Source organism: Mus musculus, chromosome X (assembly GCF_000001635.26).
Source record: "Mus musculus strain C57BL/6J chromosome X, GRCm38.p6 C57BL/6J".
Lineage (NCBI taxonomy): Eukaryota > Metazoa > Chordata > Mammalia > Rodentia > Muridae > Mus > Mus musculus.
Genome location: NC_000086.7, coordinates 73,611,903 through 73,638,052, shown reverse-complemented (window position 1 = coordinate 73,638,052; position 26,150 = coordinate 73,611,903). Strand labels below are relative to the sequence as shown.

Sequence of the window (26,150 nt, the reverse complement as noted above, 5' to 3'; positions counted from 1 at the left end):
GAGGGAAATACTGGTATTCCCAGAAATCTAGCTGTGCTCTCCGGAGTAGGCTTTCTAGAGGAAGTGATAGGAACTGCCCTGGAGGATGAGCATGGGAGAGAGGCACCTCTCCATGAAGGTACGGGGAGCCTAGGCATCAATAACCCGTTCCACTCCTGTCCACACCTGAAGAATATTTTCCCTACACCTAGTCCCAGGCGCCTGCTGGCAAGGCCCCAATTCTAGCATAGGATAGGAGAGGATGACTGATGCTCCGTCTCCAAAGTCAGTGCTCAGTGCCCAACGCATGCCTCGTTGCAGTGCCAGCAAACTGGACAAATGGGAACCTGTTGCCACCCCCGCACTGCAGGGTTCGGTGCAGCCAAGGCCTCCCCTCGCCTGCCTCTACTAACACCTCCCCCCCCTGCCCCGCAGCCTCTGCTGGAGCTCTGGCCCCGCCCCTCTCCTGCTTCTGGATTCTCAGGCGGACAGGATTTGGGGAAGGCTGCTGCACGTGGGGCCCTTCCCGTCCCACTTTGGCGGGTGGAGTCAGGCGAAGCACTCATCACTCGCCTCAGGGTGGGCGGTGAGCCCACTGTCGCCCACGCTGGGGGCCCCAGGGCTTCCGACTGGCCAGCCCAACGAACCTCCCCCCACCAGGTCCACTGCGTGCTGTGGGCGCTCTCAGGTCCCCCAGATGCCCGAACGGCACTGCTCGCAGCAAAATGCGCGATTCCCGCCCGGCCCAGTGGCAGGATTTCAGTTGTCGCTACCCGGTCACATGGCCCGTAGCGCAACTCCCAGAGACAACGTTTCGACCAAATGCAGTGTCTTTTCCATAAAACCCACTTTCCGCTGAGAATGGCCTTATGATTTTCCTAGTAGAGCTCCTCGCGGGACTGAGAGCTCCTCCAAGGCAGGAACCGGTGTGTGCCCAGTCCCAAGCTGACCTGAGACTCCCCAGTGAGGGACTAGTACACGCTCCGGGTGCTTGCAGAAGAAATGCTCATTAACAAAGAAGGCATGAATGAATGAAACTAATTGTTGCCCGGAGGAGCCCAGGAGGGTGCTGCTCCTGCTTTCTCCTTCCACCTAGCACACACTCCTCCCAGACACTCACAAGCACACGTGCACACATAGCACTCCATAAAGCATACACGCAGGTTGGGATACACATAGTGTATGTTGAGTCTTACAGAAACAGCCCACTATACGCTGGACCCCTTTGGTCCCAGCTAGGCCTCCAATCTCTCTCTCTCTCTCTCCTCTTCTCTTCTCTTCTTCCACCCCCGCGGCCCCTTGCCTCCACATCTAAGTACTGTACCTTGAGCCTCAAGTGCCTTCTTTATTTCTTAGAGAAGAGGTCAAATCAGTTTCTGGGGAATCTCAAGGCCTTTTAGGGAGGCACCTGGAGGGGTGTCCCAAGCTAGTGAGCCACTGCCTTGCAGGGATGCCACCAAATGCTGCAGCCTTTAGAGCCTGTGTGCCAGGTGTTGGCGGTGGGAGGGACTCAGAGACATGGAGGGGGAGTTGAGGGCTAGTTGCGATGGGGACGGAGCAGGATGCTAAATTCCTAGCAATCCAGCAGGTGTTTCTGTATGTTGGGGTGTTGGGGGTGCTGGAGGTGTCCTTCTGGGGACTGGGGAGTGTCAACCGCTGGGGTATGCATTTGTGTTATTAGTGGGTGGATTACAGTGTTTCTGGACTGTCGGAAAGTGGGTGAGTTCTGTAATGGGCATATGGGGAGTTTGTGATGGTAGGGGCATAGTGTGTGTGTGTGTGTGTGTGTGTGTGTGTGTGTGTGTGTGAGAGAGAGAGAGAGAGAGAGAGAGAGAGAGAGAGAGGGAGAGAGAGAGAGAGAGAGAGAGAGAGAGAGAGAGAGAGAGAGGGAGAGAGAGAGAGAGAGAGAGAGAGAGAGAGAGAGAGAGAGAGAGAACAGTATGCTAGTGCAGACATCGCGGGATGTGTTGGCACTGTGTCAGCACCTGGGTGTGTATTGGGGCATGGCAGGGTATGGGATGATGTTGGTGAGTTAGGAATTGTGGTGAGTGGTGGGGTAGGGAGCTGCTAATATGTACAGTACAAAAACCTGTGTGTCCATGACTGCGAGGCGAGGCTGGTGGAAATGGCAGGGGACATGGAAGGTGCACGGGCAGGGTGGCAGGGGTGTGTAGTCATAGGACCAAATGGGTCATGTAAATTCTTGTTCCCCAGCATGCCCCCAGGCCTTTTGGATGTGGTTGGCAGGACTATGGGGGTCCATGGTGGAGGAACATACTTGAAGGTAGGCAGCAAGGAGGGATGGGGGGTGGGGCAGGGCTCCGCGTGCTCTGCTCACCTCTGCTAGCCTCAGCTTGATCCCTGACTCTGTGCATCGTGACCAGGAAGTTTCCGTAGCTCAGGCAGTAAGAAGCACTGCTGTCACCGGCATACGCCACCAGAGCTCCAGGCGCCGACTTCGCCTGGAGCTTAGGGGCTGCTGCGGCTACTGCAGCTGCGGAGGGAAACTCCAAATCCCGCCTCCACCACCGCCTCGCTGTGGCCGCCTCCTCCCCTCCTGTGGCAGTCTTCTCCGCCCCCTGCCCTGGAGGGGCTCTGTCGCCAGCGGCGCACTGGGAAGGATCAGGGAGGGGCCCAGGCCTGTCCAGCATCCCCCTCTGGCTCCTACACCCCACCCACCTTCCACCTACCTGCAAGCCCTTGTCCTCTTCAACTTCTACTTGATTGATGATGTGCCCTGTGGTCCCATGTCCCCCAAATCACACTTATCCCTCTAACCCGAGCTTGGGCCAGAGTATATGGGGAGATTTAACAGTGGTCTGCATTTGGTTTGGGCAGATGTTGCACAACAGTCTACACTGGCATCCTTGCCTCTAGCAGAATGAAGGGGCCCAAGAGGGAAAGGACATATGGCTTGGTTACCTCCAGTCCCCACAATGGAGTGGGTGTAAAGGTATGACTGACAGTGCTGCAAATCCCCTACTCTACGTACCCTGTTACTGTCTTCCTTCATTCTCATGTGTGGGTGAGTTCTGTAATGGGCATATGGGGAGTTTGTTATTCCTATTATTCTAATAGGAATAACATGTGAGCTCCAGTGCCTGGTAAGGGTGGAGCTAAGACATTGGAGAAAGGTCTGGGAGCCTGTGGGGACAAGGATGTTGGCACTAGGTCCCATTTACTTTGTTTTGCATCATAGGTCCCAAGCATTCTCATCTAGGACTTTATTTTATCCTCATATCAGTTTTGTGGAAGTCAAGGGAGGCATTTCCCATGTTACAGCTAGGTCAACTGAGGCAGTGGTTGGAAAGGGGTGCCCAGTAATGTGATGAAGCTATACCAGCCTCAAGTTAACTGAGTCAGAAGTCTAGAGCCACAGTTAAACACTTGCACAGGATACCAGCTGATTCCAGGTCTCAATTCTAGCTTTGGGGAGAAGGACTCAGAAAAGCCTGTTCTTTCCAGGGCTCCCAAGGGAGTCTTGTGTGAGCTCAGGAAGTTCTATACCAGGGAGATGCTGAGAACCAGTCTTTGGTCAGGCACTGCCAAGGGCTGGCTTCTTTGCTCATGAGGAGCAGAATCCAGTGAGACCAGGCAAGCTGGGATGCCAGCAGCTTCATGGACAGGGAGCAGCCAAGGGAGGCCTGGCTGCTGGACTGCTGGGCTGTTGGAGTGTTAGCTTGTGTCTGCAGCAGAATTCCCCTGAGTCACTACCCCTGCAGAAGAGGGAAAGTAGCAGCTTGGCTTCCAGCAACCAAGTCTCCCATCTCTGAGATTTGGTTTCTTGGTCTGTATATTTGGGAAGGGAAGCAAGATCCTGTAATCTCCATGTGAGTTTTACAGCGGTATTAGACACTGATGGGTGAGCCAGAGTGGAGTGTGGATTCCAGAGCCTGTCATGACCACCATGCTCTTGGGCCTTGTTGCCCCTCTTCATCTCAGCAAAAGGTTAGCCTCTTCCAGGCAGAGGCTAGCATTATCACCCTCTCCCTGCCATAGGGACCCCAGACTGGCTGTTAGCTTGCTCTCTAGAGCACTCCACTCCACTCTGGCCTCTTGCCCTTCAGCATCAGCCTATGGGCTCAAGACTTGATCCTGCTGCAACTGGCAAAATGGCGGCACATAGGCCAGCCCTTGGTTTCTTCCTACATCTGGATCGGGACTCTCTGCTAGTCCCAACTGTGACTTATTCCAAGGTTATGGAATCTTCCTTTAGAAACCAAAGAAGCTGAAAGTGGTGATGTACCACAGGGGACTCTTCTCTTTTTATTTGTCAACACAGGGCAATACACAGAACAGAAAGATGAGGACAGCCATTCCCTGCCTCTGTTTACAGAGGACACAGGGCAGCTTTGTATGTGGCTTGGGCACTCATCTGATGAACTGACTCAGATGTGTTTCTAGACAGGTTTGAAACAACCTCTGCATCCACATTTCAGTGACTCGGGGTTGAGAGGTTGGGGTAAGTATATCTGCATTGATTCTGCTGGCCCATCCTTGCAGAGCACCCACCCAGACCTCCTACAGTGGTCACTGCTCTCTAGGCAACGAGACAAGACAAGAAATCCAAGGGCCAGGCTTGGATAATCCAAGGGCTAGGCTGATCTGAAGATGTCTGGGAAATTGAAAGGCTTAGGTCTGCTTGGCTTCTGAAAATAGAGTCTCCTTTCTACTTCTAGGGATTTATCACAAGTAGCACAGCCCAGCCTATCCTCTGTTGAGGTTGCAGAATAAAACTTATAACGTTTTCTACCCAGACTTGAGTGCAGATTCCCATTGCTGAACTGGGGGCACAGCTAGTTTTCATCTCTGTAGCAGTCAGGTTTACATGCTTAGGTCCTTGTGGTCTCTGACAAACCTCAGAATAAGATGATTGTTCATCTTTATCCATTGCCCTCTCTATGTCACCTCCTCACTTTACTACAGCCAGTCCCTTTGCTTCCTAAAAGACCAAAGCACTCAGTACTAACACAGGACCACCAACATGTCATGCCTTTCCTTTCTCTTCCATTCCTTGGGGACAGCCTGTGGGAGGAGGTTATCTTACTGCCTTTCCAGACCCCATGTTCTCTTGAATCTCTCAGCTGCTTCCCCCAAACTGAAAATAGTCTCAGGAACTTCCAGATCCAGACAGGGTGGAGAAGCTAGGATGGCAGGCTTTCTTTGAGATGAAGTTTTCAGCAGGGCAGTGTCACCCATGTCTGGGCCAGCTCTGCCACTCTAAGATGCAGCAGTTCTTTGACTAAGATCAAACTGTAACTGTTAAGGCACCCTTTTGTGTTTTCAGTCCCAATTCTACGCCACTCTCCAAGTTAGTGGAACTGTTGGAGAGGAATGTGAAAGTATTGCCCACTGAAGCCTCAGGCCTGCTGTAGGGCTCCCAAGCTGCACAGAGAGGAAGGCTCTTGTTTTCTCTGGGGTTTCATTCTTTTCCTAGCTCTCCACAGTCCCTTCTGTGCCTCATGGCATTGTGCTGAGTGCTGTGCCCAGACTGAAGGCTTCTTACATGGAAACTCTGTTCACATTTTGGGGTACTCTTTGGATATATGTGTATGTACACACACACACACACACACACACACACACACACACACACACACCCCTGCAGTTTATTTCTGGGCAACCTTTGAATCACACAGGGAAGAATGCCTGTGGCTGAAGCCATCTGCTATCACAGGTGCCCCAGTCCACCATGCCACCATCTATGAGTAACAGGCTTAGCTCTGTGCTCAGCCCAACCCCTTCCTTGATCATGTGCAATGCTTTCAGAAGCATATTATCGACCCATTTAGAAGAAGCTCCTGAGCCTAGTGGCTTCCTTTAGGGCAACACCTAGACATGTTAAACAAAATGACCCTGGTAGCGTCTCCCTAAGCTGTACTTGCAGACAAGGTCAAAAGCAGGGTAACCAGATAGTAGAGCTGTAGGTCCCCGGATGTACACGTTCTAAGCAGGGACAGGAGAGATGAGAGAACAGGAGGGAGAAGGTGGGATAGAGAGAGTCAGTCTGCAGTCTGATTGATTTCTGGGGCAGGACCTCAGGAGCCAGGTTCAGTTTTAACCCCCCTCTGGCAACTGCTGTGCTCCCATCCCTTGTCTTGTCCTCTAGAGAAGTATTGGGTGTGTTTGTTATCTACATTACAGATGATATAATCCTTTTACCAGGAGAGAACCAGCCTCCCATATTAAGTGGCTGGGCAGGCAAAGGGAGGTAAGGGTGAACAGAAGCCGTGACTCTTGTACAGAAGGCCTTTGGGCTTATTTTAAGGATGTTAAGGACCAAAGGAGGCCAGCAACTAGATGAGCTACCAGGCATGGAAGGACTAGGCTGCACAGACAGATGCCAGCTCCCTTGCTTTAGACATCTTTAACCACTGCTTTCTGCCTGGGTCAGGAGAAAGACCTCTGTGAGTGGCCTTTCTGGCCACATCTTTGGATGACCTTCCCATCTCCTGACAGGAATGTGCCTTGCTAGTCAGGCCTGGCCATCACAAGAAACAAGATAATATGTGAAGCAGGCAGTCATGGACAGCCCAGATCAGGGCTCCGATGTCAGTGGCAAGTGGAGGGGGTTCCTGGGGAGACTGTGGGAGACCTATGCAGAATTGAGAATCCCAGATGCCTTTTCTGTTGGCTCCAGCTTCCCCTCTTTCCCAGAACTTCAGTTGGCTTCCCATTCCCAGACTCCAAGGCTGACCAAGCCTCAGGCACTCCTGTCCTTCCCAGCCTGAGACTTTCTTAAGTCCCTGTTGTGAGCTGTGGCATATCTTGGGACAGAGGCTGAGCTTCAGGTACTAGAAATGACCTTCTAAGGAAAGATTCAGTGCTGGTTGAGGTAAGTGGCTTCTAGGAGGAAGACTTGGGTAAGGCCTATCACCATGTCCTGACTCTAGCCTGAATGCCTTTTGAAGCATTATGGCCTCTATCTTAGCTTTCCACCTTGACGCACAGAAATGTCAGGAGGAGCCTCCTTGGGTGTAGGAAGTCCTCTTCCACGGGCCTTTGGGTAATGAGCAGGTCAGGGGACTGCGTGAAGGCTTCATTCAAATCATGATGACCATGAGGGTAAACAATGACATTGACTGTTAGTGACAGGGTGTTTGTGCTCTCATTTAGTGCTCCTAGATGCTCCCAGAGCACAGAAAGTAGTGATGGAGTTAGTTCCACTACGAACAATCAATGCCAAATTGACAGCCTTCATCAGTTGGGTCTCAGCCTATATAGTGGGAAGTGATCTCTGAACTTGGCGACTAGGGTCACTCTTTTCCACTGACTTCAGAGTGGACTGAGGCCTCAGTGCATCCTGTAAGGCCCCATCCAGCCACCAGGATAGAGAAGAAGTCTGCTTCCTCTGCTCCTGATTACAAAGAACTGGGGCTGCAAGTCAGATAGACAAAATGCTGATCAGCAAAGAAAGTAGGGCCATCCCACCAGGTAGAGTCCCAAGCTGAGGTTGTATGTGAACCTAGCCTGGCACCCTCACTACTCCTCCCCATCTTCCTGTTGAGGACTACTTGCCACAAAGAAGACTCAGGGTGTTTCTGCCAACTCTGTGGGGATTTTTCTATCTAAATTTAGCAAGCCAACCATTCCCTCTCAGTACCTACTTCCCACATTGGTAACTGATTGGTATTCTGAGAGAACCCTACAAGGAGGACACAGATACCATGCCACATGATCTGCTTGTCCTGGGGCTACGCTTTGGGTAGTGAGAAGGTGGGGAGTGACAGTGAAAAGTGAGGTAGGGACAGTGAAATTCAGAGAGGCAAATGTTGACTAGTCCCTGCCTGAGAAATGCCGAAGGTGGAGAGCTCCTTGCTCTGGACCAGGCCTTCCCAGTGAGGAGCCATGATGTCACTAAGCTTCTTCTGTGGTGGTGGTGGGGTCCTGACTGTCCTACCTGTAGATGTTGAGCTGTGGGCAGCACTGTTTCCTTTAAGCAGCTGACTAAGTTGTGTTAATTGAAAGAAGAGGAACATGGTGACTCTGGGATCTTTTCAGTTGGCCATGTATGCTTGGTTGTTTCACCTGGAACAGAGACCTCTGAGACTTGGTTTTCTAGCAGTGGAAGCCTCCAGGGAGAGCTGTTATAAGTAATATAGGATGTGACTGTGAGGGTGACCCAGTCTTTAAATTTGCAAAGCTCAGCTCTGGGGTCATATAGTTGGGTAGCTGGCCAGAACCATGAGGGCTATCTTATAACACGTATGACCTGAAGGTAGTTGGTCTCTGCAGCTTCGGTGGAGGAAGAAGTGGGTCAAGGACAGAAGTTCTAAGGCTACAAGCCTAGGAGGACTTCCTAATGGTCAGAGCTGCCAGTTTTGGATTGGCTGGCTAGAAGAACGACACAAGTTAGCCAGTGGAAGGTTTAGCACCAAGGCTGCTTCTTGATGTCTAAGTGCTGGGTAGCCTGCAGGCCATGGATAGGAACCTGGATTATTGGTCTCAGTGGATATTTCTTCAGGAGCTTGGTATACACCTACCAATCCCCACCTCTCCCACCCCCTGCTCTTGCCTAAACCACATCTTTTTTGAAGTCTGATGTAGAAAATTCCCAGGTCTACTGGGGCTGGTGGGAGGCTGATATCTTTTTTGTTTGTTTGCTTTTCAAATTTTTGTTATTTATTTATTTATTTATACATTCCAAGTACAGTTTCCTCTCCCTCATTTTCTCCCAGTCCCACCCCCACACACTTCCTCTCCCTTCATCACATCCATTGTTCCTCTATTTCTCTTCAAAAGAGAAAAGAGCAGGCTTCCCATGGATATCAACCAGCCATTGCATATCAAGTTGCAGCAAGACTAGGCACCTCCTTAAGTCTAGATTAGGCAACCCGGTAGTCAGAGAGGGTCCCAAAGTCAGGCAACAGACAGTGCCTGCTTGCACTGTTAGGATAACAGTAAAATATGTGGAAGGCCTAGGTTAGACCCATGCAAGCTCCCTGAGTGTTGGTTCAGTCTTTGTGAGCCCAGGTTAGTTGATTCTGTGGGTTTTCTTGTGGTGTCCTTGTCTCCTTTGGCTCCTACAATCTTTCCTCTCCATCTTGCTCAGGATTCCCCGAGCTCTGCCTAATGTTTGACTATAGGTCTCTGCATGTTTCCATCAGTTGTTGGGTGAAACCTCTTTGAGGACAATTGGGCTAAGCACTCATCTGAGTATAATGGAATATCATTGGGAATCATTCCATTGACTTATTTTTTTTCCAGGCCAACATATTTACATCAATGCTGCTCTTCTTTTCTTAAGACAGGTAGGCAAGGTTGACCTCAAACCTGTATGTAGCTGACGAGGATGTGGAACTTATGACACTATTGCCTCCCTCTCCCTAGAGTTTGGATCATTGGTATGTGCTGACTTTTCACAACCACATTCTGAATGTCTCTTTCATGTCACATTCCTGACTAGAGTCTTAAAGAGCCCACCAAAGCTAGTCACAGGATCAAGTTCCAGTGAGAGTCTGGCCACTTTCTGGAAACCCCTTGCTTGGCCTCTGGATGTTGTGACTTCAGCGCTTAGATTGGTATCACCTGTCCCTTCTGTTGGTAAGTGGTCATTGAGTCATGTTTATAGGAGGAGGAGTGTTGAGAAATCATGTCTTCCATATTTGTGACATCACCCTTGTTCAGTAGTATCATGGAGTAGGGCCTGTTTTCTCTGCTCATACTCTCAAGGATACCTCTCTGCCCATACCATTGACCAATGTCCATATAATGACCCATATCCTGAGGTCTCTGTATCAGAGATACTGGGCCCAGTTACACTCTGGGTGGCTTTCTTTCGGTCACTCAGAACATATCTCAAATTTTCATGTCTCAGAGGCATATGTCACATACTATTTCCAAGTGACAGCTCTATCTGCTTCTAGGCTGTCTGATAAAGGCTCTGAAGGCCACAAGAGTAACATCCAAAGCCCACCTTCAGAGCAAGGTTTATGTTTAGAAAATGCTTTCTCTCTTAGAGAAGCTTGCCTCCTTGCCCCAGCCCTTACTGATGTGTGCATCATCTTCCATTCTCTGCACACCTAGTTTCTACCTCCTAACTGATCACCAGCATTGACTTCACCTGAATTCTGTTCACTGTCTTTGACTGGCTCTCAAAATCTTCCCTGCCCAGCATCTCAGGATCTGTCTTGCCATCTATCTATGCTTACCAAGTAGCCCTATTTCAACTTCTGGTTTCCAGGGTCCTCCTGTGGGTACTATACATTTTCCTGCACGCATCTCGGGAGAGTCCAGGCCAGGCAGCATTAACTACCTTTCTGTCTGAGACTCCTCCCCTGTGGTCAGACTGCAGGGTGGTGGAGGTACTCTTCCCTACCTTTGACTGCCAGATTTGTTCCTCCTAGTGACTGGGCTTCTGCTTCCCTCCCTCCCTCCCTCCCTCCCCATCCTTCCCCCCGGGGTAGATGGCTCTGATAAGGGATGGGCAGGAGGGGGAGGGAGTTAGGAGGTCTGGATATCACAGAGCAGTTGCAACAGTTTGCCTTCTGGCCACCTGGTGTTTAGACTCACAGGAGCCATTTGCTTGTCTTAGGTCGGTCTCTTCATTCTTGCCCTTCAGCCCACCAGCACAGGCCCCCTACTTTGGCCACACCACCCTGCTATCTTCCCATTGCCATACACACATGCCATCTTTCCTCCCTCACCAAGTCTTCTGAATGCTGCCTCACACTGGTTTCCAGCAGTTTTGGGGCCTGGATGGAATTGTTTTCAAGTCACTGTACCCAGGGTCACCCATCCTCCAACCTGTCAAGATGGCCACAACCTAGCTCTGTGGTCAGGTCCTCTTCAGCTGCACTTGCACTGATACTCAGCTGCAGTGTCTCTTCCCTCCTAGATTCTTATCCTCCCCTGCCTTCCCCAGCTGACCAGGTTTTTGGCTTGCTTTCCCTCCTCCTGGCCAGTTGCCCCAGTCTCTTTTTCCATGCCTTCTAATGTCACTGTACATGCCCTCATGGGATGATCTCAGCTCCTTTTCTTGGTCAAAACTGTGACACCAGTGCCTCTGAGTATCTTGTCCATAGTACTCACTGCCAGCTGGCTATTGCCACCTGGAAGCCCCATGGCACTTCAGATGTTTGTTCAAAATTGAGTCCGTGGTAATTCCTCCTCCAGCCTGCTCTCTCTTTCCATGACCTCCATATACAGACTTTGAAATTTTATACACATATCCCCTTGGCCTTATCAAGTCCTGTGCCTCCTGACCTATACTGTTCTGTCTTCAGCATAGCTTCTTCCCAGACTCCATTCCCATCCCAAAGCCAGAGGGATTGTCTTAAGACAGATACTAAGCTATTCCTCCCTTTTGGGCCCCTTAATGGTCCCTTGTGGCCTTGAGAACAAAGTCCAGTTTGCAGGTCCTACGTGACCTGGCCCTTGTGCCCCTCTGGACTCCCCTCTCCCACTTCCTCCCTGCCCACATTCCAGCCCCAGCTTTTTATTTGCAGTTTCCAGAATATACTGGGATGCTTAGTGTCCCTTTGCCTTATTCTACATAAGGTCACATTCTGAGGCTCCAGGTGGACTCATGTTTTGTGAGGCCACTTTTTAGCTTAGTAATTCCTCTTCCTGACTTTCAAATTCGCATCAACAGCATGTAGAAAACAGATTTATTCCACCTCATCCCTCCTATCTACTCTGTCTACCCTCACACAGTTTGCCTATCTTCCAGGAAATGGTTCACTTCTTTTTTTAAAACTCCATCTGTACCAACCTTGGGAAAGGGCCATCTCTGTCTCTAGTATCTCTAGTAGCCTGGCTCCTGGAAGCGGTCTAACAAGGTGGGTAGAGCCCAGGAATGGAAAGAGTTGGAAGCTTGAGACTCCTGCCCTATAGGACACATAGGCGCTGTGTAGCTGTACAGGGCAGTGAACAGCTGGTTTCAGGCAGGGCCTGAGATCTGGGACGACAAGCTGTTGCTTTGTATCCTACCACCATTCCTGGAAAAGAGAGTGGACCTCACAAAACTGTACTAGGCCTGAACCAGGCTGCCAGAATATGGAGGGCCCCAAGAATGGAGCCCACCTCCAGGAGACCTCCATCCATAAATAGTAAGTCCAGCACAGTCCCAGTCCCAGGGCAACTGGCTTCAGTATCTGCTGTCATTTGCCTGAGGCTACCAATTCTGCCCATGCAGTCAATAGGCACCTTGTTGCCTTATTAACTCTTGTGGCCTCATTCTGCTTCCAGGCAAAGATTCCTAGTCTCTGGGGTAGGCCCTGATAGTTGTCTTCAAATCTCTGTCTCCTGTTCCCTAGTATGCCCCAGAGCCTGAAGGCACTGCCTGGCAGTCGCAGAGGCTCCAGCCTCTTTGGTCCTCCCAGTCCAGGCTCCCCTCAGGCTCCTTTCCCATTGCCCCTCACCTATTATTAACATTGCTAGGCTCAGCAGCAGAACTCCAGTCTTTGCTTTTACCTTTCTCCTTCTCAGAAAATATTCAGTCATTTCAGGCCAGCCCTAGCTTCCTCCTCCACAGTGTTTTCACCTTCTATCCCTTCAGCTGGTATCTCTTCGGGACCTCAGGGCACTTCAGATGGCTAGGGCTGTCTTGAGAGGCAAGTGTGTGCTTGTCAAGGCTTTGCTGGCCACAGGCTTCCCCTTCCCTCTTCAGCTGGCCAACCCCCAGATACTGTAGGAGGAGGCCAAGCTGCTGTATTATTACATTGGTGGTCCCTGAGAAACCTCTGTCACAGGTTCCATGAGCAGTTAGCCTGAGACTCTGTTCTGTTACTAAGGAAACCATAGTGAGTGGTTGTCAGGGAAGAGAGAAAGCATGTCTCTTTAGGGCTGCACAGAATCCCACCAGACAGACCCACAAACATGCACCAAGAGCTGTGGACAAGGCTGGTCCTGTCTAGTGTTCTGGGCTTGCTGTGTTTTACTAAAGAACATGAGAATGACAGCATGACCATACATGTCTGTTGTATAGGCACAGGTCTTCCCAGGGACAAAAATTATACTTCCTGTCCCACTAAGGCATACTGGCAAAGAGGTTGCCAGTAGAGAACACTGAAGCTGTGGGTAAGGGAAGTTGGGCCTAAGTAGAGAAAATAGAAGGGATCTGTTAGAACACTTGGGGTGCATTTTGGGAAGGAAAATGCCAGAAACAAAGCCTGGGACAGAGCAGCAGGAAGCTGGGAGTGAACAGTGACAACCATGTAAGGGGAAGTGGGCAAGGAGGTTAAACTGACCATAGGTGGGACCAATAACAGTGAGAGACCCAAATTCTCTAGTATAACAATCATAGAGAGCTTATCATGGGTTGTTTTTCATATACTGAAGTCCTGACGTCCAGTACCTGGGAATGTGACTTTATTTGGAAATCGGTTCTTTGCAGATAAAGTCAGCAGGATGAAGTCAGACTGGAAGGCGGTGGGCTCCTAATCCATTAAGACCTGTCTTACAAAAGAAGGGAATTTGGACTCAAACACAGGAAGATGTGAAGACGAAGGCAAAGATCTACAAGACAAAGCAGACCAAAGGTCACCGACCAACCAATGGAATCCAAGCCAAGGCCAGAAACACATCATCCCATGAGTCTTCAGGGGCAGAAGGTCCTGTCAATACCCATGTCTCGGACTCCTGTCCTTTGGACTAGGGGAAAAATAAATAAATGTCTGCTGTTTTAAGGCTCCTTGTGGGTGGTATTTTGCTATCATTGCTCTAGAAAACCATTTCAAAAATGTTTTCTCATATATAATATCACTTAATTCTAAAGTACCTATATGAAGTAGATGATCTTAATTTTTAATGGTGAAAACACTGGGATTGAGGACTTTTGAATGATTTAGCCAGGGTTATTTAATCAGACTGAGGTACTCCCAGACTGAGTTCAACTCTTGAGACTTATTGTAGATCTGAAGAAATTTAAGAGCTCTAAACACCTGAAGATTCCCAATTCCCAATATATTCAGATTTTATACTGGAATTAGAAAACTTTTTATGTATGTATGTGCATGAGGGTGTATATCCCATGTGTGTACAAGTCAAAGGATAACTTTTGGGACTCAGCTTTCTCTTTCCATCTTGTGGGTCCCAGAAATCAAACTAGGTCATCAGGCTTGGCAGCAACACCTTTGCCTGCTAAGACATCTTTCTGACCCCCTAATTTTTCAAAAAATTATTATTATTAATTCCTTGAAATTTTTATACAGCGTATTTTAATCATATTTACTCAACTCACGAACTCCTCCCAGATCAACTCTCTATTCACCTGTGTTAGTTGGGGTACAGCATATTCAAACCACCCAACTTTCATGGTCTCTCTCTTTTCATTCATTTCAGTGTATTAAAATTTTTCTTCTAAAACAAAAGCTTTTCCTTCTTTTACTTTCTCTTTGTATTAGTCAGGGTTCTCTGGAGAGACAGAACTTAGAATGAGTTTATCTATATAATATGTAAATACATATACATATATAATATATATACACACATATACATACAGGGGATTTATTAAAATGGTTTACAGCCTGTGGTCCTGCTAGTCCAACAATAGCTATCTATCAACATAAGGTCCAAGAATCCAGTAGTTGTTCAGTCCACGAGACTTGATGTCTCCATTGGTCATTAGTATATGCCAGAATCCCATAGAAGTAAGTTTTGTTTTGTTTTGTTTTTCTGAGACAAGGTTTCTCTGTATAATCCTGGCTGTCCTGGAACTCACTTTGTAGACCAGGCTGGCCTCGAACTCAGAAATCTGCCTGCCTCTGCCTCCCAAGTGCTGGGATTAAAGGTGTGCACCACCACACCTGGCTAGAAGTAAGTTCTAATGCCAGTGAAGGAATGAACTTGCCAGCCAGAGGGATGGCAATCAGTCAAAGAGAGCAAGCTTCCTTCTCCCATGTCCTTTATACAAGCTCTTTATACTCAGTAGAAGATGTGGCCCAGATTAAAGATGAGACTTCCCATTTCAAATGATTGAATTACAAAAAAAAAAAAAAAAAAAAAAAAAGGCCCTCATGGGTGTGCCCAGATGCTTGGGTTTTACTTAATCCCAGATGTAGTCAAATTGAAAACCAAGAATAGTCCCCATGATGCATGGATTGTTTATTTATTTATTTTTTATTAGGTATTTTCCTCGTTTACATTTTCAATGCTATCCCAAAGGTCCCCCATACCCACCCCCCCAACCCCCTACCCACCCACTCCCCCTTTTTGGCCCTGGCGTTCCCTTGTACTGGGACATATAAAGTTTGCAAGACCAAGGGGCCTCTCTTTCCAGTGATGGCCGACTAGGCCATCTTCTGATACATATGCAGCTAGAGACACGAGCTCCGGGGTACTGGTTAGTTCATATTGTTGTTCCACCTATAGGGTTGCAGATCCCTTTACCTCCTTGGGTAATTTCTCTAGCTCCTCCATTGGGGGCCGTGTGACCCATCCAAGGATTGTTTATTTATGATGCTTGGGATCAAACCCCAGGTCTTGTGCATGCCGGCAAGCACTCTACTATTGGACACATCCACTGCCTGAACAGTAAATTATTTAGAAGTATGTTTAGATTCATGGTATATACATATTTTTCTGTTATTGATTTCTATTTTGTGTTGTGATTGGAGAATACACTCTGTGATTTCAGTCTTTAAAAAGCTTGTTGAACTGGGCAGTGGTGGCACATGCCTTTAATCTTAGCAGCATATGGGAGACAGAGACAAAAGAACCTCTGAGTTTGAGGCCAGCCTGGTCTGCAGAGTGAGTTCCAGGACAGCCAGGGCTACACAGAGAAACCCTGTTTCAAACAAACAAAATAATAATAATAATAATAATAATAAGTTTGCTCCATCTGTGTCCCTCCACATCTTTTAGGCAGGACACATTTTAGGTCAAAGGTTTTGTGGGTGGGTTACTATCCTTGTCCCTCCACTGGGAGTCCTGCCTGGCTACAAAAAGTGGCCATTTCAGGATCTATATCCCTCACTGCTAGGAGTTTCAGCTAAAGTCACCCCTGTAGCCACCCTGGGACCTCTCCCTCACCCCACCCTGTCCCAGGTCTCTGGCACATCCTAGAGATTTCCTGCCCCCCACCCTGCCCACTGCTGATTTCTCTCTCTCTCCCCTGCTCTCCCTACTTCTAACCCCTCACCCCCTTCCCTTCCCCATCGTCACTCCCACACAATTCCCTCCCTTCCTCCCTCCCTCCCTCCCTCCCTCCCTCCCTCCCTCCCTCCCTCCCTCCCTCCACCTCCAATGTCTATTTTATTTTCCCTTCTGAGAAAGATTCAACCAGGCTCCCTAGGGCCTTCCTTTTTTGCGGGGGTGGGATGGGGTGGGGGGTGGGGTGGCGGCGAGATGGAAGGAATGGTTAAGCAGTGTCTGGCCCAACTTGAGTCCAATCCCAAGGGCCAACCCCTGACACTATTACTGATACTTTATTATGCTTGCAGATAGGAACCTAGCATAATTGTCCTCTGAGAGGCTCCACTCAGAGGCTGATGGAAACTGATGCAGAGACCTACGGCCAAACATTAGATGGAGCTGGGAGTCTTATGAAAGAGTTGAGGGGAGGCTTGAGGGACCTGAAGAGGACAGGGCCTCCACAGGAACACCAACAGAGTCAACTAACCTGGACCTTGGGAGGTTCCCAGAAACTGAATCACCAGCTGAAGAGCAAGCATGGGCTGGACCTAGGCCCTCTGCATATGTAGCAGAAGTGCAGCTTGGTCTTTCTGCAGGTCCCCTAACAACTGCAGACGTGCCTGTCCTTGAATGTGATGTCTGCCTGTGGATCTCAGTCCCTTAGCTGGCCCGCCTTGTCTGGTTTCAGTGGCTGAGGATGTCCTTAGTCCTGCTGTGACTGGAGGTGCCAGATGCCAGATGAGGGGAACTGGGGCTTCCTCCTTCTCTGAGGAGAAAGGGAGGGGGAAGTGGGAAGAGAAGTTTCAAGGAGGGGGTCTGGGAGAAGAGGAATAGCTGATATTGGGATGTAAAGTGAATAAATAAATAAATAAACTTTAGACATTTAAAAAGTTTGTTGAAGTTTTCCTAGAATATGGTCTTTTTCAATTTGTATCCTGCTATTGAGCACTGTACTTTAATTATCTTTATAAATACTTTTGATCCTATTTGTTGATGGTGTTGTTGAGTTATTTTATATTTTGTTTGATTTTTTGTCTAGTTATTGTTGTAAAAAAATAAGAGATTGGCTCTGAGGAGATGTATCAGTTAGTAAAGTGCTTGTTTCACTTTTTAAAGTTTAAGTTAAGTCTCAGAACCCATTTAAAAAGCTGGGCATAAACTGGGCAGTGGTGGTACATACCTTTAATCCCAGAATTCAGGAGGCAGAGGCAGGCAGATTTCTGAATTCGAGGCCAGCCTGGTCTACAGAGTGAGTTCCATAACAGCCAAGGCTACACAGAGAAACCCTGTTTTGAAAAAACAAAACAAAACAAAACAAAACAAAAAAGCTGCTTCAATGACAACTTTCCTATCAATCCAGGTCTGAATGTAGTTTCTGGGTAGTAAGAGGACCCAGGAAGGGGCTAGAGAGATGGCTCAGTGGTTAAGAGTACTAGCTGCTGGACTGGAGAGATGACTCGGTCGTTAAGGGCACTGACTGCCCTCCCAGAGGTCCTGAATTCAATTCCCAGCAACCACATGGTGGCTCACAACCATCTGTAATGGGATCCAGTACCCTCTTCTGATGTGTCTGGAGATAGTGACAGTGTACTCACATACATTAAATAAATAAATAAATAAATAAATAAATAAATAAATCTTAAAAAAAAAAAGAGGACCCAGGAAGATGATGACCAATTTCAACAAGTAGCTTACAACTTCCTCCCACCAGGCCAAGAAAAGTGCCCCAGAAGGTGGTCCACCTGGTTTCCTGTTGAAGCAGGAGTTAACTAACTGCCTCAGGAAAGAAAGCCATATCAGGCAGAAAGACCATGCCTAGTAAGAGTATGGAGGTTTCAGAATGTTTCTGCGCAGATAGCAAACATCCGGCATATATGTATGGCTGGAGTGCACTGTGCCACAGGTCTTCTGTGTATTGTGCAAGTGTGTGGGGAGGAGTCAGCAGAGAGGCCCTTTTTGTTCAAGGTCTGAAGATACTTCCCAAATCCCAGCTCAGCTCCTGGAGTCCCTGGGACACAGAATGCTTACTCCCTGGCTTGTTCAAGTGTGCACATATGTGGATGGACAGACAAACAGACAGACAGACAGACACAGACCTTGTACTTCCAGGTACAGATGTTCTCTTGCCTACTATAACGCAGTCACAGCCTGTCCTGCATTCAGACTGCGGACTTATTATACATGCTACCTTGTCTGCCTGCAGCTGCCACTTGTGCACATCAGCACATGAGCACACTGCCCACACACTCACACATACAGAGCTCTGGACCTGGGCTGCCTGAAAGATAGCCATGACAGTTCTTGGTGGCATCCCCTTTCATTGCCTTTCCCTCCATCCCCACCCTTCTCTTTGCAGGCTGGCCTCCAAGTGGTAAATGTGGGAATGTACTTGAGATAGGGCAGGGCCCAGAAGTCCTGACTCTGGTAGAGTAAAGGAAAGAGTCCTGTACTATTCATAGCCAAGCCACATGTGCCCAGTGCTTGTTTATTTTTTATTTTAAAATTGTTTTATTTATTTACATTCCAAATGTTGCCTTCCTCTCTGATTCCCCCTCCAAGAGTTCTATCCCCCTTCCCTGGGGCATCTCCAGGGTTAGGCGCTTGTTGTTTATCATGCTGGCACTGGGACTAGACACTTCCTTGAGCAACAATAGGAGGACAGCCTGAGTAGGCCACACACTCCCTGGAATTGTCCCCTTACAAGACCTGGTTATGTAGACAGCTCAGAGTTCAGCTGCTATTCCCGTGTACATTGGAATCAATGATTTTCACACAATGTGGAAGGTATGAGCCAATGTTTCAGTGGTATGGATCAGTATACACGTGTGTGGAGTGCCAGGTGTGTGTGACTGTATATAAGCATGCATGTGTATGGTGTGTACATATGTGAGCTGTGTGTGTGTGTGTGTGTGTGTGTGTGTGTGTGTGTGTGTGTTAATCCTCACGCATCCTCTTTTGAGGTTGCTAGAAGACAAAGGGACAGAGCCTGCTATCCTTCACAGTAGCCAGCAGCTTAGAAGCATGCTGAAAGGGATGCGAAGCCTGTGTGTGCTACAGAGAAATGTGCAGATAAGAAATGGCTGAATTACACAAAGAAGTTTATACCTGGAATCACATGTGACATGAGCAAGGGCAGGGAAATAAAGCATCAGGGGCTGGGTGTGTGCTTTTGGGTGATGAAGGTTTATAGTCCCCTAGGGATCCCACAAATGAGGTACATTTGAGCAGGATAGTACAGAGGATTCCTACTTGAGCCACCCAGGAGAATTTCCATCCCTGTGAGGTTGGGCTTCTGTGTCTGGGCCTGGATGGAAGCTAGACTGGGTAGAGTGCTCAGACATAGGGAATAGTATCTAAGGCTCAGGAGGCAGGATTTCCATCCTGGCAGCCCCAATTGCATGGGCCTCTCTCCCACCCCTTGAAACTCCTCCATCTGTAGAAGCTTCATACTGTGTTCACACATTCCATTTCTTGCTGTGTTCACACATTCCACTTTTTTCCGGCTATCACTTGACCTTGTTTCCTCTTGACTGTGCCCTAAACCTTAATGTGAAGGCAAATGCCTGGGATAAGCACTGTCCATTGCAGGTACCTCCTGTCAACATTTACTCAGTGCTGACCCTAGAATGTGGAAACCAGGGCCAGAGTTAGGGAGCTTGGGGCACCATTGCTGAGTGGGCCTGCCTCCAGCTCTGGAGGAAAGAGGTACAGAGACATGAGGATATGGATCTGAATTTGTTGATGGAATAGTTCTGTCTCTGGCTACGGAGGTGAATATTACCTGTGTCAAAAATGCCCCAGGCTCTGGAATGGCCAAAGCCAAAAGGAAGAAGGGATCTTGACAGGGTGGCTCTCATAGCAGTTTTGTGACTTGATAATGTGGGCAAAAAGAGCCTTTTCCAGCAAGATGGGTCAACAAGTTAAGATGCTTTCTGACAAACCTGATGACCTGAGTTTGGTGCCTGGAATATACTTAGTAGAAGAGAACCAACTCACACAAGACCTGTAGCTTAATTCTGCTCTCTGGAATGGAGGCTGGACTTCATGACACACGTGTAATAGAATAAACCAGAATGGCTGCCCAGGCTCCTCAGAATGGCCAAAGCCAAAGGGAGAGACATTGCCAAGGTGGTCTTCATACCAGTTTAGCGACCCTAATAGTGTGGACACAAAGAGCACCGGCCTCCAGGTCAAATTGTCCTTAAAACACTTTAAGTTCCCCTGATCGCCTCAGGGATGAGTATCTTGGGGGGTGGGGTGGGCACAGCAAATGAGCAGAGCCTGGAAAGAACCAGACTCCCACAGCTCTAGAGTGCTAGAGCCTAAAGTCAGTGCGCACCCCTTCAGAGGGGCTGAGGGAGGTCCCTTCCCACCTCTCCTAGCAGTTCCAGCTGTCCCTTGGCTGTTGCCACATACCCCTACCACCTTGCCTTTTTCTTCTGTGTGCCTCTGAACCTCTGTCACTGGACTTAGGGCCACCTGGATGATCGGGGTGATCTCATCTCTCCATCTTTAATGGGACAACATCCTCAGAGATCTGTCTCTTGTGTGTGGCCACATTCACAGACACTGGGAGTCAGGGGGGTATACATTACTCTGGGGCACAGACCTGGGTATGCCTATCCAACAGCCCCAGTGAGCAGGCATCTTTTCATTGAAACCCACAGCTGAGGGCTCTGAGGGCCCCCCAGCCTGTTCCAGGAAAGGGGCTCCAAAGCTGTGCTTGCCATTGTTCCTCTTCAGTCTCCACTCTTCACTGACAGAAGCATCTTGGCTGGGGGGTCCTAGCTTTTCCCCCAAGCCTGGGAAATATGACAGGCTTATCCTAGGATCACAGACTTGCAGAGGGCTCCTTGTTCTTGGCTCCACCTGGTCTCAAGGTCACCTTAAGACAAAAGACCCTGGTCAGCTTTATAAGGAAAGACACAGCTCAGTTCCTAGAAGCCAGGGTTGAGAGGCAATGCTGGGAAATGAGCACTCTGAGCTATCAGGAGAGAGTGGAGGTGGAGACCTTATGAATGTCATGCTCCATGATTCTATCCTCAACATTGGAACTTCTCCTTCCAATATCTCCCTTTTCAAGTAGGTACATGTGTGAGAATGCCTGTGTCCCCAAAACTCAAGTGGAACAAGAAGAAACACAGGACCCATCACTCTCCGATGTGCTCCAGCCCATGTGGCTCCTATAAGTAGCCCAGAACAGCACTGGTTCCCTGCACTGCAATGTTTTCCAGCCTTCTGAGGCCAGCCTTGGAAAGTGAAGAACTGATCTGGGGAACAGCAGACAAGCTGGGTAGCAATCTGCACCAAGGGCCACCAGGAGGAGACTGTGACCTCACCCCTGCCCTTCCATTTCTCCTTTCCCAGCTGTTCAATGGCAACCTTAGTCTTTGCATCTATCCTCCACGCACAGGGAGGATTATTAGAGGACAGTCCTGTACCCCATGGAGGCCCATGGTGTCTGACCTTAGGGAAACTCAAGCTTCAGGATGCTTGGTTTTGAGTGGGTGATCCTTTTTCACATATGCTATCAGCCATGCCCCTTAGGCTACCACTAAAGGGGATTGAGGCACAGCAGACCTCTGTGGCAATGCTGTACTACTGGGGTTGACTCTCTGCTTTTACAGTGAATATAGGCTTTTTCAGGCGTTTACTCTCTCCTTCAGCTGCAAATGCATAGGTCTCTCATATGCTTGGTGTTACACCAGGTGCTGTAATAGAAATTAGCAAAATCAAGGGTCTGTTGCCACAGTATAACACTTAAGTACAGGAACCAGGCACTGCTGCAAAAGGCAAGCTATCTAGAGTCCATGTACAGCTGGGCCCAAACAGCCTATAAATCCCTCTGAGTGGCAGGTTCCTGACTTGCCAACTTCCTATTCACTTGGCATCCAACAGGCCCTAGATGGCACTGCTGGCACACCTGGAGGCCATCCCAGGGACTAGAATTTCTGGCTTCTCCCTGGCTACTCAACCCCCAAGGGATTGATTTGAGGATCTGGCTAAATGTCACTCTCTATGGTGTATGGGAGCCCTTCATTCAACAGCACCTTGGCTTAGCCATGGCCTTTTCATCTTCTCATTTCTCCGGTTTCATGTATGGGTCTCTCTTGGTTTTGCATTCAATGTTACCTATGGGTCCATCCTTCTGTATTTATATCATGGACAACTCCAAGGATGGAGGCAGGCAATTGGTACCTTTGTCTCTCCTAGTCAAAGTCAGGGATCAGGGAGCTTAAGCTGCACTAACCCTGGAGGATCACAGCAGAGAAGGAAATAAGTGAAGGTCATAGGGTGTGGGATGAGCCAGGCAATGGGAGACTATTGAGAAAGCAGTGAGGCAGTGCGTCAGTCTGTGGAGATGATTCTTTCTGAAGTCTGTCTGGAGAATTAGCCTGTGAGTAGACTGGTGAAAAATAAAGGGCAAACCCTGGCTGTGTTCCCAGACCCTTTCTCTGTAGCCTGGCTTGGCTATAGTGACTGAAGAAGGCCTATGTTAAAATAATATATGGGGTTAGTACCAGATGCTCACACCAAGGGATGTCTGGAGGGTTTGTTCTTGAATTTGGGAGCTCCTGAAGGATGGATCAGTTCTGTAAGGGCCTGTGCTGCTTGGCTAGCGACCACTGGATGGAGTTGACTGTGATTAATGACCCACATTCCATGACATGTAGTACACATGTTCTGTAGTACACATGTTCATGTAGTGCTGTTCCCATTCTTTTTGTCTTTCCCACTAGACAGATGTCCTTGGACAGAAGTCACAATATGGTCCGATCTGGGCTGAAGGCCACAGGTCTGAAGTTGAGATATAGATAAGGCTATACTACCTTTTCAGGTATTAGAGGGGAAAATTTCCTTTCTCTGTCAGCTCCTGGGAGGGTCTAGGCAACCTTTGGCTTGTGGCCCCAACCACCACAATTTCTGAGTCCTTCTTCATGTGGACTTTTTTTCTGTCTTCCTTCAGTCATTGGATTTAAGCCCAGCTGGAAGATATACTCCTTTCGTTTAATCACACTTGCAAAGACTTTCCTCCCATTTTGAGCCAGGGTCTCACTGTGTAACCCTGGCTGACCTGAAACTTCCTTTGTACACCAGGCTAGTCTTCAACCTGCAGAGATCTACCTGCTTCTGCCTCTTGAGTCTTGGGATTAAGGTGTGTGCCACTGTGCCTGCTTACCACCTTTAAAAAAGTCTGCATAGATGCTCTGCCTATAGATATGTCTGCATACTACATGTGTGCCTAGTGCTTGAGGATGCCAGAAGAGGGTGTTGGATCCTCTATAATTAGAGTTTTAGCTGGTTATGAGTTACCATGTGGGTGCTAAGAATGGAACTGGGTCCTTTAGAAAAACAGGTAGTACTCTTAACCCCTGAATCATGGCTCCAGCCCCTTTGTCTTCATCTGGCCATACCCACAGACTCCAGGAAATGAGCATATCTTTTAGGGGCTACTGATTCTACCACTGTGCGTCTCACACACACAGTGTAGGAACTGCAATTCTTAGAAAAACTTTGTGGGCTATTGATTAGTGGCTGATTCTAGTTGAATTATGAAGAAACTGGGCCCCACAGTGAAGATCTCTCCCATTGCCTTGCTGGGCCACCATAGGCACAAAACTTGCAGCTTTGTCCACATTGTCTAAGAAGCCAAATATCCTTTCTCTATCACTTAGCCTCTGATAGCAAAGGCTGAGCAAGAGTCCCTATCTCAGAGTGGATAGGGTGTGTTTGTGGCTGGAAACATCTGCAGGTTGTTGTCTGAGGTCTGAGATGTTTCTGAGACGGAAGGGCCAAGCACTGGAAAGCCAATTTAAAACGTGAGTGAGCTGGAGATAGGGGTGCTGGTGCCTTTTCTGAGGGAGAAAGCAGGGAAATCTAGTGTGCAGAATAATGGGCCCAGCCATATGTCCCACCAGGGCCTCCTTGTGGTTACCCCTCAGTCTGGGCCCGAGCTTTTGCTCACAGTGGCCCCACTGAGAGGCAGGGTGTACTCCCCCCAAGGTTCTTCTTCATGAAAAAAGTTTTGCTCTCCCTTTCTTGAAAATTATGCAGCCCAGTAAATGCCATTCACAGTTGAGCCATGTAGACCAGGCGCTTTCTCTCCCTGAACAGCATTTTGTTTTCCCAGGAGTTAATCATTGGCCTTTGGGCTGCTGTTTGCTTAGCTTCCCACGCACTTACCAACCCTATACTTTCCTCCGGGTGTGTAAATGTTCTTAAGACATTCAAACACACCAGGCATTCTAGTGATTTCACCCTGGAATAAATCTCTAACAGTGCAGCCTCTGACCTGCCCCAAGTGGCCCATCTGCCCCTTCCCAAAGTACAGCTAACATTTTGGGTCTCTCCCTTCTTCTCCTGGGAAGGCCTACTCTTCTCTTATTTTAGAACCCTTCAGTTAATAGTCATTTTTTTTTCAAAAAAACAAAAACAAAACCAAAAACATACCACATGTGTAAAATTTAAGATCTACATTTCAGAAGATCTACATTGACAATCAGGAACCTTGAGTATTCTGTGTGACCTTGAGTAGTACCTCCCCTCTAGATCCTTCCATTATCTATAAAAGGACAGGTTTGGACTACGGTTATTCATTAATCCTTCACTTATTCAACAGACATTTATTTAGCAGTGACTCTTAATAAAACAGTTTATCATGGAAAAGGTCAAACATAAACAAAAGTGAAGACTAGTTAATGAAGGCCCATGGATCAATCAGGTAGAGTTAACACTTTTCAATGATTTGCTCACATTTTACATAAATGTGGTCTTCTCTGTGGAATATTTTCTCAAAAATTTTTGTCTTTCTATTTTGTTTTGTATTTTTGAAGCAGAGTCTCACTATGTAGCTCTGGAACTCACTATGCTGGCCTGGAATGGGCAGTGATCTTCCTGCCTGTCTCCTGAGTTCTCAGATTCCAGGTCTGAACTCATTGGAGGAACATTGAGAACACTGGTGACTCCTCCCTGGAGTTGACCAGCCTGAGCATCTGACAACACAGTATTAGAACCACTCCCAAGAATATCTTGTCATTCAGGCACTTTCTCGGGTGTGCTCTATGCAATTTCATAATTTGCATAGATTCATTAAACCAACACAGCAATAAAAGTGTTTAACTGTTCAGCACTCCAAAGGTTTTGGACTAATTACTTCATAACTGTCTGTTTTCTTTTAGGCATGTAGTCCCGGGGGCACAACCCAGGGCTTTATGCATACTAGCTGAGCTCTCTGACACTGAGTCAAATCCCACCTAGCAATGTCATGTCTGCTTTTATAAGAAACTTCTTGTCAACCTTTCTCAGAGTGGCTGCCCATTTTCCATGCCTACTAGCTGTAGATGGAAGACTAAGCGTTACTCATCTAGTCCCACTTTTGCTACTGTCACTGTTTTTGTGTTAGCCATTTTGAGAGGTGTGACATGATTATTCATTATGGCTTTGATTTACATTTTCCTAATGGTTAATGATACCGAATGTCATTTTATGCACATAGTTTTTACTTACAGAGCTATTTGGTAAAATGTCTTATGTCTTTGTTGCTGTTGGGCTTTGTTCGTTTGTTTGGGGTTTTGTTTTTTGAGATAGCCCTGGCTGTCTTGGAACTTGTTCTGTAGGCCAGGCTGGCCTTGAACTCAAAGATCTTCCTGCCTCTACCTCCCAAATGCTGGGATTCAAGGCGTGCACCACCAGCAGCCACCACCACTAAGCATCATTTTTGATTGTCCTGATTTACCTGACCTTTCTATTTATTCTTGATTCTTTTCCTGGAATATTTTAAAATTATGAATGTTTGAGGTGAAACAATTCTAGTTTGATAGAGAAGTCACAAAGATAGCATGATGAGCTCCCATAGGCCCGCACCTTGTCTCCCTCATTATTAACCTCTGACACTACCATGGTGCATTTGTCACAATTGTGAAACTAACATCAATACAATGTCAATGTTATAGCTGGAATCTAAAGTGGCCATTCAGAGGTTCATGTATTGAAAGCTGGTGTATCTAATTGTTAAAAGGTGATCAGACAGCCTGCACATGCCTTTAAACTCAGAAGGCAGAGGCAAGCAGATCTCTGTGAGTTTGAGGCCAGCCTGG

General features: G+C 48.0%; 1 long non-coding RNA gene across 1 annotated transcript; it reads left to right on the top strand.

Moving 5' to 3' along the window:
* Positions 1-1,917: 1,917 nt before the first annotated feature.
* On the top strand, positions 1,918-13,573 carry Gm46680. The gene is made up of 4 exons (XR_001782768.2): positions 1,918-1,968; positions 2,818-2,932; positions 9,231-9,522; positions 13,316-13,573. It is a non-coding gene; the product is annotated as a predicted gene, 46680 (long non-coding RNA).
* Positions 13,574-26,150: the final 12,577 nt, after the last annotated feature.